Genomic DNA, 13,514 nt, shown 5'->3' on the forward strand with positions numbered 1-13,514 from the left:
ATAGCTTCTTCATATCATCTGATATTTAATTAGGATTGATATCCTTGATTGTCTCATAAATGTGCTTTGCTTACTTTGGATCAGAATCTAAATGAGGTTGATATATTGCATTTAGTTAAATATCCCTTAGGCCTTCTGCGATAGCAGAATCTCTCTTCGTTCTTTTTCCTTCCTTGCCATTTGTTTGTTTAAAAAGAAGGTCACTTATCCTATAGTGTCCCATATCCTGATTTAACTGGTTACATCCCACAGTGTTGTGAACATGGTCCTTTATCCTTAATAAGTCTTGAAGACTAGCAATCAGAGCCAGAGGCTACATCAGGTTCAGGTCCAATTTTGTGGCAAGGATAATTCATAGGAGGTGCTATGTATGTTCTACACATCACATCAGGAATTCGTAATGAATGCTTTTCCCTTTTTGTGATTTAAGCTTAATCAGGGACATCAGCTGTTGTCAGCCTTTCCCTGGGCCACAGGGTTTCCTACTGGTCTTCCATCAAGGTTTCAGCAGCTATGGATGATCATTGCCTAGACTCATTACTTCCAAAATCACTTTTAAACTAATAAATACATAGCATTTGATATTTTAAAATACATCTTCACATCCATTACCTCATGAGGTATTGCATTTGGTTATACTAAGCCTCTATTCTAAATTTTTTTTAATGTTTATTTATTTTTGAGAGAGGAGGAGACACAGCACGAGCAAGGGAGGGGCAGAGAGAGAGACACAGATTCAGAAGCAGGCTCCAGGCTCTGAGCTGTCAGCACCGAGCCTGCCGTGAGGCTCAAACCCACAAACTGAGAGATCATGACCTGAGCCGGAGTCAGATGCTTAACCAACTGAGCCACCCAGGCGCCCCTAAGCCTTTATTCTAATAACTATCACATGGATAGTCTACTATTTTTTAATGTATTTCAGTAAAGTTTTATGACGTTATAGGTATGTTTTCCTAAGTGACTTAGCTTTTTCAACTTCACCAAAAATGTTGTTTTTATCTCCTTAAAGTCCTTTTCAGCATTGCATATTTACATGTTTACATTTTAATTTAATATTTTTAATTTAAGTCTTTAACTTCATATTAAAGTATAATTTTGAAACAGAAAAGGGTATAAATCCTAAGTACACAGTGCAATTATTTTTCCCATAAAAAATACATCTATGTAAACCGCCACTCAGATAGAAATGTAGGACACTTCCAGCATCTCAGAAAGCTCCCTAATAGTCTCTCCCAGCTAATACCTCCCAAAGGCAACCACTACTACCATGGACTGATTTTGCTGGACTTGAACTTCAAATAGAGTCATACCGTAGAGACTTTTTTGTGTCTGTCTTCTGTTGCTCAATCTTATAATGGGATGTTCCTCATGTCGTATGTGCATGGTTATGATGTATCCCTAGGCAGAATAAAACAGGCTATAAAAGAAAGAGGTTGTGGGGTGCTGACACTACTCTTCTGTTCAGTGCTGTGTGTGTGCGCGTTCATGAGTGTGTGAGGCATTTATTTGCTGCTTTAGAATAGCCCGTGTCCATCCCTTTTTCTTTTTGATAGCAATTCTGTAACTTTCATCAGGTATCCGTTCCCCCTGCAGCCTATGCGCTCAGAGAGAAGTTGTTCCCCACTCCCACCCACTCCCTCCACCCCCCTGCACCCAGCTGCTGGGTGAGTCTTATCTGACCTGAGCAAATCCCCACATCCATGTTTGGATCAGGGATGGGCTCACAACCTATTTCAGACCCATGAGACACACGATTTTTGAGGAAGCTTCTGGATGGAAGGGAAAAAAGTTATTTAGCTCTGCAGAGAAAGCAACTAAAAGAGACTGAAAGAGCTACCCTGCCTTCCTCTGGTTAGTACAGTGTAAGCGCATGACCGGAACTGCCACAGCTATTTCTGCATTTAGGAGAGAGCCGCCTGAGGCCCGAGTTAGCGCCCAGCGGGGGTGAAGATGGAAGGACCACGTAGAAGTGGAGTCAGTCCCGCTGCGGACCGGAACCGTGCCTTCAACTGCCTACAGCCAGAGACGGATCCCTGGCCTGCTCCGTTCTGCAAGCCAATTAATTCTCTGCTCTGCTTAAGCCAGTTTCGGCAAGAAATGCTACAACTCGAAGAGTTTTAATTGTACAGATCGTGTGTACAAAGATTGGGAACACCTGGGATTTGCTTTTTATGCTTCACTCTAGTTTGCCTATTTTCTACAATGCACCTGTTATTTTATCATTAGTAAGAACAATAAATGTTATTTTAAGTAGTCCATTCAAATGCCCCACACTGAATATGTTTCATGATTATTTATATCAGATAGTATACTGAGCTCAACACGGAACTGAAAAATCAGCCTTTTTTGCAGAACCTCAATATTTGAGATAATGATCATAATAGCACACATTTGGCTAAGACTTGATTGTTTTCAAGCATTTTCTCAATCGGTAATCCGAGCATATATACGAATTAGGTAAGACAGTATGACAGAGACCCCTGTAAGTTTGCAAAAGTGAATTTTCTTTTCCTCCCTGGCAGACAGATATACAGTATTTCACAGCCTCCCTGGCAGATGGGTGAGCCCACGACTGAGTTCAGCCTAATGGACTGTGAACACAGTGATGTGTGCAGTGCTAGGTCCAACCCAGAGAAGCCTCCCACAAGTGATTTTTCTTCATTCTTCCCATGCCTGCTGCCCAGGTACAGGGATTCTTCACCTGAACTTCAAGAAGAGAACTTCAAGACCCTAGAATTAGTTGGAAGGCACTTGGACCCCTAATTAACTTCATAGAAGGCCATGTGCTAACCCAAAACATCTTTATTGGCATGTCCAAGAGTAAGAAATAAGAGTTACCTTACTAGGCTATATTAGTCAGAGTTCTCCAGAGAAGCAGAATACTAGGAGATGTGTATGTGAGTGTATATACAAAAACACAGAGAGGGAGGGAGGGAGAGGGAGAGAGAGGAATTCAGGAATTGGCTCCCACAACTGTGGAAGGGGCAAGTCCAAAATCTGCAGGTAGGCTGGCAGGCTGAAGAGCTGAGTAACAATTGATGTTACAGTTTTAATCTGAAGGCAGGCAGCTGGCACAATTCCCTCTTCCTCCAGGGAGAAGCATCTTTTTTCTATTCACACCTTTAACTGATTGGGTGAGGTCCACCCACGTTGTAGAGAGTTATCTGCATTCCTCAAAGTCTGCTGGTTTAAATATTAATCTCATCTAAGAATATGCCTTCATAGAAACATCTAGAATGTTTGACCAAATATCTGGATACCGTGGCTTAGCCAAGTTGACATAAAATTAATCATCACATAAGGAAATGGTCAACACTTTTGAGATTGAGTGTAAATTGGCTGAGGAATCTGGGTTCTGGGCTTTACTGATAAATCTCATTAAATATCTAGTATGATAGTCATTCTATTTAGTCATGAGAAATGTCCATCCCTCTCAGTGCCCTGGACAATGGCTAGGCCTGGATTGTTACCCTTCTTGCCACTACTGGATATATATGATTTCTGTTTTAGAGGATTTTTCCTTGACTTTATCGAAAAAGACTGCACTCAGTTTACTTTTCCCCAAAATAGGATACTAGGCAGAATTGGTTTCCCTTCCCTTCCCCTCTCCTCCTCTCTCTCTCTCTACCTCTCTCCTTCCTTCCTTCCTTCCTTCCTTCCTTCCTTCCTTCTTTCTTTCCTTTCTTCCTTCTTTCCTCCCTCCCTCTCTCTCTTCTTTCTTTCTTTCTTTCTTTCTTTCTTCTTTAATATAAAAATATATTTTTATATTATAATATAAATATAATAATATAATATAATATGTAAATATATAATATATATAAATATATAATATATATAAATATATATAATATATAAATATATATAATATATAAATATAAAATATATAATATATAAATATAAAATAATATAATATAAATATATAAATATAAAAAGCATATTCTTGGCACAAAAACAGACACATAGACCAATGGAATAGAATAGAAACCCCAGAACTAGACCCACAAACGTATGGCCAACTCATCTTTGACAAAGCAGGAAAGAACATCCAATGGAAAAAAGACAGCCTCTTTAACAAATGGTGCTGGGAGAACTGGACAGCAACATGCAGCAGATTGAAACTAGACCACTTTCTCACACCATTCACAAAAATAAACTCAAAATGGATAAAGGACCTGAATGTGAGACAGGAAACCATCAAAACCTTAGAGGAGAAAGCAGGAAAAGACCTCTCTGACCTCAGCCGTAGCAATCTCTTACTCGACACATCCCCAAAGGCAAGGGAATTAAAAGCAAAAGTGAATTACTGGGACCTTATGAAGATAAAAAGCTTCTGCACAGCAAAGGAAACAACCAACAAAAGTAAAAGGCAACCAACGGAATGGGAAAAGATATTTGCAAATGACATATCGGACAAAGGGCTAGTATCCAGAATCTATAAAGAGCTCACCAAACTCCACACCCGAAAAACAAATAACCCAGTGAAGAAATGGGCAGAAAACATGAATAGACACTTCTCTAAAGAAGACATCCGGATGGCCAACAGGCACATGAAAAGATGTTCAACGTCGCTCCTCATCAGGGAAATACAAATCAAAACCACACTCAGGTATCACCTCACGCCAGTCAGAGTGGCCAAAATGAACAAATCAGGAGACTATAGATGCTGGAGAGGATGTGGAGAAACTGGAACCCTCTTGCACTGTTGGTGGGAATGCAAATTGGTGCAGCCGCTCTGGAAAGCAGTGTGGAGGTTCCTCAGAAAATTAAAAATAGACCTACCCTATGACCCAGCAATAGCACTGCTAGGAATTTATCCAAGGGATACAGGAGTACTGATGCATAGGGGCACTTGTACCCCAATGTTCATAGCAGCACTCTCAACAATAGCCAAATTATGGAAAGAGCCTAAACGTCCATCAATTGATGAATGGATAAAGAAATTGTGGTTTATATACACAATGGAATACTACGTGGCAATGAGAAAAAATGAAATATGGCCTTTTGTAGCAACGTGGATGGAACTGGAGAGTGTGATGCTAAGTGAAATAAGCCATACAGAGAAAGACAGATACCATATGGTTTCACTCTTATGTGGATCCTGAGAAACTTAACAGGAACCCATGGGGGAGGGGGAGGAAAAAAGAAAAAAGAAAAAAAAAAAAGAGGTTAGAGTGGGAGAGAGCCAAAGCATAAGAGACTGTTAAAAACTGAGAACAAACTGAGGGTTGATGGGGGGTGGGAGGGACGAGAGTGTGGGTGATGGGTATTGAGGAGGGCACCTTTTGGGATGAGCACTGGGTGTTGTATGGAAACCAATTTGCCAATAAATTTCATATAATTAAAAAAAAAAAAAGCATATTCTTTTCCTTACTTGACTGCTGCTGGGAATTTAGGGCCAGACTTTTTACAATGCTTTTAAGCTTTGGGAGGAGGGAAATTCTTTGATCCTTCTCTATTCTGCCATCTATATCCCTAAAATCTGACCTACTATATTTATTTTTCTGTGAAAATACGTCCAAAGAAAGGTTGTCCTAAATTGCAAAACAGATTCACAACCTAATCTAAAATAAAAGCTAGGACAAAAGATAATCAAATTTGGAACCAAGGACTATCTTCAAAATTTTTCTAAGCCACAGCACAAATTCTGAAAATTTTGTCATTACAAAATGCTTTTAGTTCAATAGCTATCCTTGATGGCTACATTAAACTATCTCCTTGTAACATATGATGATGCAATTGCTATTTATAAAGCTAAATGCAATTTGAGAAAAAATATTTACTATACAGGATTTAGGCAAGTTCCAAGCGAGTCAGGTATTTGCTAGAAGGCCATTCATTATATTGAAACCCAAATGAAAATAATGTTACTTTTAGACAAGGCAGTCATTGCCCTTACCTCACCTGCTTGTACTGATCATTGCATGGTGCCTTACGTTAACCGTTCCCTGTAATAGCAGTCAGATGAGCCTGATGACCTCTCAAGGTCATCTCAAGCCTTTTGATTATATGAATTTTGTGCTGAAAATTACATGCTAAAATATCTCCACCAAAGCTATGTCATTTTCTTTCTACAACTGTCATCTTTAATGCTACCTCAGGCTTTATATTTAAGATGTAGATCCATGTTTACCTGTTCCTAAAATGGTTTAAAAACTGTTACAGGCCTTTCTCAACTTTCAATAGGAATAGAGGCAGATTTCATACAAGGTTAAACAAAGCCGACTGTGAATACCGCAGTTTGCATGTGTGGTAATAGCTCTCAATTGCTTTTCTTCTTTTCCTTAATGTAAGCCAGAGAGCCTATGATATCCATATCACATCAATTTTTAAAAATGTTTATGGGGGCGCCTGGGTGGCGCAGTCGGTTAAGCGTCCGACTTCAGCCAGGTCACGATCTCGCGGTCCGTGAGTTCGAGCCCCGCGTCGGGCTCTGGGCTGATGGCTCAGAGCCTGGAGCCTGTTTCCGATTCTGTGTCTCCCTCTCTCTCTGCCCCTCCCCCGTTCATGCTCTGTCTCTCTCTGCCTCAAAAATAAATAAACGTTGAAAAAAAAATTTAAAAAAAAATGTTTATGTCTATATCTCTTCATTTTTTAAAGAAATGGATACCATAACTAATGTGCCATAAAGTAAAAACATTCAGAGGTTAACTTATTAACGCGGATTTTATGATGCAAATTAGGTTGCTATAATTAAACTTTTTCAATAATTCTGTCTTTGCCTGCATTAGGTAGCCACCATAATTTTGAAAGTAAATATTTCACCAGGTGACACTTATTGAATGATATCTGCTAGTATTTTGGGCTCAGAATTGGCAGAACAAAATCGGTGCTGTTGACATGCCAACTTTAGTCATTTGTTACTTTTAAGCGCCTAGAAGTTTTTGCCCAAAACCCTAGGTTTCTGATGGAAAGTTCTACTAAAACTTTAGATGACCTTCCCATTAACACAGACACTTTCTTTTATTATTATTATTGTTATTGTTATTGTTATTATTGTGGAAAGAACCCTTAACATGATATCTACCCTCTTAACAAATTTTTTTTTTAATTTTTTTTTTCCAACGTTTATTTATTTTTGGGACAGAGAGAGACAGAGCATGAACAGGGGAGGGGCAGAGAGAGAGGGAGACACAGAATCGGAAACAGGCTCCAGGCTCTGAGCCATCAGCCCAGAGCCCGACGCGGGGCTCAAACTCACGGACCGCGAGATCGTGACCTGGCTGAAGTCGGACGCCCAACCGACTACACCACCCAGGCGCCCCGACCCTCTTAACAAATTTTAAGTGCACAATATATTATTGGTGACTATAGGTACAATGTTGTATAGCAGGTTTCTAGAACTTATTCATCTTGCTTGACTAAAACTGCATATCCGTTGATTAGTAGCTCTTCATTTCCCCTCCACCCAGCCCCAGGCAACAACCATTCTGCTCTTTGATTCTATGAGTTTGACTATTTTAGATTCTTCATAGAAGTGGAATCATGCAGTATTTATTTTTCTATGACTGGCTTATTGCACTTGACATAATATACTCAAGATTCACATATTGTTCCCTCGTGCAGAACTTCCTTCTCTTTTAAGGCTGAATAGTAAGCATCCCATTGCCATGAGATACCACTTCACACCTGTCAAGAGGGCTATTATCAGAAAAACAAAACATGGTAAGCGTCGGTGAGGATGTGGAGAAATAGGAACTTCTGCGCACTCTTGGTGGGAATACAAAATGGTGCAGCCACTGGAAAACAGTATGGAGGCTCCCTAAAAATTAACAATGGAACTACCAAATGATCCAGCAATCCCACTTTCCGGTACGTGTCCAAAAGAACTGAAGTCAGAATCTCAAAGGGCTAATAGCACCCCTACGTTCACTGTAGCACGATTCAGAGAAGCAGCCTCAATGTCCATCGACAGAGATCTTCTTTTGATAAAGATGTCTTGTCTCTGTTAGACCTCAGGTTACTCTCGATAAAACACTGAATACACACACTGTCTTTCTTATCCAAAGAGTCGGTTTTTCTCTCTCTTGTCAATTTCCTTTATTCTGATATCAGAATCTTTAGTACTTTGTTTGCTCCCTCTTTCTTTTGAGAAAAAAAGATCCCAGTTTCCAAAATGCAACCTTCACCTACCCCTGCGATTGCAAGGCAAAAAGCTCACGGAAACCCTCAATGACACATTTTCTCTGTCACCAGATGCCTTTTGGTGTCTAGGAAAAGTCCGGGTGCCTTTTTAGCTAAGCTTTCTTTTATTATGTTTTTATTTTCTCTCTCTAGCAGCCTTTGACCACTGATAATTTTATTAGGTCTCTTTTAATCTCCCTGTCTCTAATACATAACTCTGTATGCCTTTTATCTTGTTTCCACTATAATTCTTAAATTACTAGTTGGCTAATTCACTTAGGCATTCTCATGACTTTCCAAGAAATTTTATTGCCGTATCTTATTTTTCTTCCATGAGTTCCCAACCTATTCTTAACAATTTCTGCATTCTATTAAAACGGGCCATTCCAAAGTTCACTTGTTTCTGCTCTATCTTCTTTCACTTTCATTTTCAGCCTGATCCCATACACAAGGAGATTGGGATCGCTATTTCCTAGATTCCTCTGAACCGTTCTGCCTGCAGTCAGACCCCATGCATCACACACAATGCCCAGGCTGGTATTGTTTCTCCTCCTCATTGGCCATCGCCCGCCATGAATGAGAAAGCAATCCTCTATCACAGCTACAAGCACGCAGCCTGCCTTATCTGGTCTGCTTCCTAACACACAGTCTGTTAAGAAATAAGAAATTCAATGCTGCTGGCCACTACTGGCCCCTTGGATGTTTGCACACTTTTTTGTTTTTAATAACGCAGTCATTTCCTTATTCAAGCACTTTTTCTAATTGTGGGACATATAAGGGATTCCAAGAAATAATTTTACTAAAACTTTCCAGTGAAATTGCACAGTTTCAGGGTCAAAGAAGATTTTTTTCTGTCAGATGCAATACTATCTATGAACCATTTTGCATTATTTATCTATAAATTGGTAATATTGAACATCTTTCCAATCCATATCGAAAATGTAAACTATGAAATACCTTCCTCTAGTTTTCCACCAGAGATAAGATTTTCAAGATCCCTAGGTGGCTGGGAAGAGTCTTAAAATCTTAATTTAGAAAAGAAGAAACACAATGAATGCCCATCAGTAGCGGATAGCTGAAAAGGTATTAGCTACCTCCAGTTCATGGACTATAATGGTGTCGTTAAAAACATGAATTAGATATATACCAATCAATTTGAGAAATATTCATGAGATTTTATTAAATGAGAAAAAACAAGATACAGCCAAATAAATATTTAATTCTACTGTGTGTAAAAAATGGCAAAAATTTTATGTGTGCATATATACATCAAAAACAATAATCATATATGTATTACATAGTGACTCTATTTTAGATTCCTTAAAAAGCTTGAAGAAAGCATAGAAAAATACAAAAGATGAATAGCATGGGTTCTTTTAGGTAAAGGAGAGTGATTTGTAGTAGGAGAGAAATATAAGAGGAGGGAGAGATAAGAAAAAATAAAAAAATGATTTGAAGTCCTGTATTAAAAGATAGCATGTGATATGATCCCATGTGTGTAAAATGATGTGTTAAAGTGTTTGTACGTGTATATAAAGAGATGCATGGGGGCGCCTGGGTGGCGCAGTCGGTTAAGCGTCCGACTTCAGCCAGGTCACGATCTCGGGGTCCGTGAGTTCGAGCCCCGCGTCGGGCTCTGGGCTGATGGCTCAGAGCCTGGAGCCTGTTTCCGATTCTGTGTCTCTCTCTCTCTCTGCCCCTCCCCCGTTCATGCTCTGTCTGTCTCTGTCCCAAAAATAAATAAAAACGTTGAAAAAAAAATTAAAAAAAAAAAACCTTTATTTAAAAAAAAAAAAAAAAAGAGATGCATGTAAGGTTTAAGTTCATTTCTATTTTTTTGACAACGATTTTTTTTACAAAGTTTGAATTTTTTTCAGCTAAATTATTGAGAGGACAAAATAAAGCTGTTTCCGTCATGGATGAAAAAGAAGAAACATGTGGAGGGGTTTTGTGTAATCATGAGGCTACTGTTCCGGCTCCGTCACACTCTCCACCCTCGTCACTGAGACCATCCAGCGAAGGGGTAGCCCGCCTAGAGAGGAGCAAACTGACAGGGAAAGTTGGAGCCACGTGCTTCGCGTGAGACGAGGACATGCTGGGTGGCAGAGAGCCGCAGAAAGTGTTCCAAACTTGTCTTTTGGCCAAACCAATCAATACCAGCACAGCCTCCTAAGCGAGCATAGCGATTGTAAAGGAACCAAATTCACCTTTCTCAAGTGTAGGTGGGGGAATGGTAGCCAACGTGCCCGGCCACTGACCATGGCCCTGAATGGGCTGCCAGTGTTCAGATTCTCTTCCCGCTCGGAGTTTTCCAGTTTCTCCATATATGACGCAGGCACAGGCATATAACCCAGTATACAGGATGGTTGCAAGAATCAAACATCAGTATACCACCCTTAAAGTCATTCCTGCCTTGTTGTGGGTGGTCAGGGCCTTAGCTCCCAGGCATATCCACTTGTCATTTCAGAGAGCATAATAAAGGTTTAATTTAAAATATTTCCTTCAATTGTTATTTATTTAATTAATCATTCTTATTCAATTATTCACAGCTTACAAATCCATGTTTGAGGAGAATGGGACTTTGAAATCACCTTTAATATTTACATTTTGAGACCAAAGCTGCGAATGTATCATTTATTCAACAAATACTGAGTCTTACAATGTCTGCATGCTGTTACCTCCAGGATCAGGCTATTTGGATATAATAAAACTTGGCCTTTCTTCATATCTCCAGCAAGTGAGTCCCAACTCCCAATCTATATTTAATCAAAGCATATGCATTAGTTTACTATGTTTAAAGCATGTTCTCTCCCTATCTCAACCCTCCTTACATTAAAAAAAAGAAATATCAAATGAGAAGAGAAAACCAGCATAAAAAAAAAAATGTTCTCCAAGTTGGTGTAAGAGTAGATATTGATCACTATGCCCTACCATCTCCAGAAGTGGCCTTTTTTTCATAAGTAACAGAGAAAAATATGGAAAAAGTCGCAATGCATTTGAGGGTATCCAAGCCATTACTGATCAGGAGATACGCTGCAGAGTATCAGCGACTCTCTTCATCTACCGTTTCCTTCTTCAACTTCCTTTTAGATATCACATAGTCTCCACACTCTAAGACCATTCCCCATCTGAAAATCCGGCTTAAGATTCTTCACTGGTACCTATTGCCCATCCACGGAGCCATCAGAGAACTTAATGTCACTACATTTGAAATTAAAAGGGTTTTGTCCATGGGGTGCCTGGGTGGCTCAGTCGGTTAAGCAACCGACTTGGGTTCAGGTCATGATGTCACGGTTCGTGGGTTTGAGCCCCGCATCGGGCTCTGTGCTGACAGCTCAGCTCGGAGCCTGCTTCGTATTCTGTGTCTCCCTCTCTCTCTGCCCCTCCCCCATTTGTGTTCTCTCTCTCTCTCTCTCTCTCTCTCTCTAAAAAATAAATAAAATGTAAACAAACAAAAAAATTTTTAATAAAAGGGTTTTGCCTTTTCCAGGCATCATTCACAAACATCAGAGCAATGAACTTTAGCAGCTACTAGCCCTGGTTGTCCGAGGGTTCCTAGAGAGGGGGGGCAGGTAGTGCATTCACCCTGTGCTGGGAAATGTACTAAGCTAACACCTTCTGGTTTCTCTTCTCCCTCATTCATTCTTACCTGGGGAAGAAGGCAGGATGTATATGATTATTAATGTAAGACAGCGATCCTCAAGCTTTCTGGGCTCAGGATCCCTGTGCACTCTTAAAATTCATAAATAACCCCCAAGAACTTTTAGTTAGGAGGGTGATATTGATCAATATTTACTGCATTAGAAATTAAAACTGAGAACTCTAAAGATTACTTATTTTTAAATAACAAGAATAGATTCACCAGATGTCGACATAAATAACATTTTATGAAAGAATATATTTGCCAAACAAGATTGTAGTGAGAAGAGCACTATTGCGTTACACTTTTGCAAATCTCTTTAGTGTCAGACTTAAGAGAAGGTAGATGAATTTTCATGTCAACCTTTGGTAATATTACATGTATGTGACCTCTGGAAAATTCCACCGTACACTCTTGAGAGAAAGAGAGTGAAAATGCAAATACTTTTGACCTCATGGCACCAGTGACCACACTCTGAGAAGAAGCACCAATTTAGGAGAATGCTCAATTGGTAAGAACCAATTTAGGAGAACCCTCAATTGGTATCCATGGCTTGGCCACTTGTTCGGCTTCCTTTGAGATCTGCCTTCATCTCGAGGAGAACTCTCCTTTTAGCTCTGCCTCTCCCTCCAACAGGAGGTTCTTTCGTGCACCTGGAGTGGAGTGGGCAACTACGTCTCACTCCGGGCTTGGTTTAGGAAGCCCTTCGGGGGCAGCACACCTCACCTGTGCTCTCCAACATCTCCATCAGGAATAAAACTGGAGTTTTTATCTTCATCCACCCAACTCCTTTGCCTTTCTCTCAGTTATTTATGAATGTGGTGGGGAAGAGGAGCCGTTTATAAGACCCCTTCGACACCAATAATCCTGACCACTTTTATACACATATCAACCTCAGGGTGCTTAGCATTAGCCGAGCCCCTGACTCAGTGTGTTCCAGACAGAATGCTGAGGACAGGAAGTGCAACCTGGCCTGGGGTCCCACTAAGCAGAAAATAGGAGGCATCCTTGAGCACTGTGAGCTCGACGTAGACATCAACACCATTAAGGAGCAAGCCTCCTTGAAAACAAGTTAAAATGTCGCCGTAGAGGGCCCACGTGGTTTCTGCTCTGGTAGAATGAGACAATCAAAGCTAGCTGGGACAAAGAGAAACTACGAGATAATTGATGAGCCTCTCAGGATTTTCTGTCAAGGTCCAACCCATTGTTTTCTCCCACTTTGCAGCACATACAGAGCAGAGTGCTAGTTTGGTTCTGACCATCTCCATCTCCGGTAACATAAAAATGGAGGAAGAGAAAGGAGCTCTTCGATCGAGGCTGCCAGTAAGGAGACACGTGGGCAAAACTGCATTGTCAGCACATGCGGGGTGAGTGGGGCCCTCGGGCAAAGGTAGATCGCAACATCAGAACTTAATGGTTCTTATAGGCTGGTGATTTATCCTCACCAAGCCTATGAATAGAGAATTAAACTTGCCTAGTTTATCAGAAGGAAATGGAACTTGACTCATCAATACATCTCATGGTGCTTCTAGAAATAGGGCTTGGGTGTACCCTTAATAATAAATAGCATCTATTCTAAACAGCATTGACTTTCATTTCAGAGGTAGAGCATGACTTAACTTTGTTTTACATGTCTGACCTGAACTAATGTTCTTATCCTCAGACTCTGCTAGCTACTTGATTGTCCAATAGTCACACTTGTCAAATGTAAACCTAAGGGCCTTTCACTCTCTTCGATTTCAAAAGGGGGCTT

Source organism: Leopardus geoffroyi, chromosome B2 (genome assembly GCF_018350155.1).
Source record: "Leopardus geoffroyi isolate Oge1 chromosome B2, O.geoffroyi_Oge1_pat1.0, whole genome shotgun sequence".
Classification (NCBI taxonomy): Eukaryota; Metazoa; Chordata; class Mammalia; order Carnivora; family Felidae; genus Leopardus; species Leopardus geoffroyi.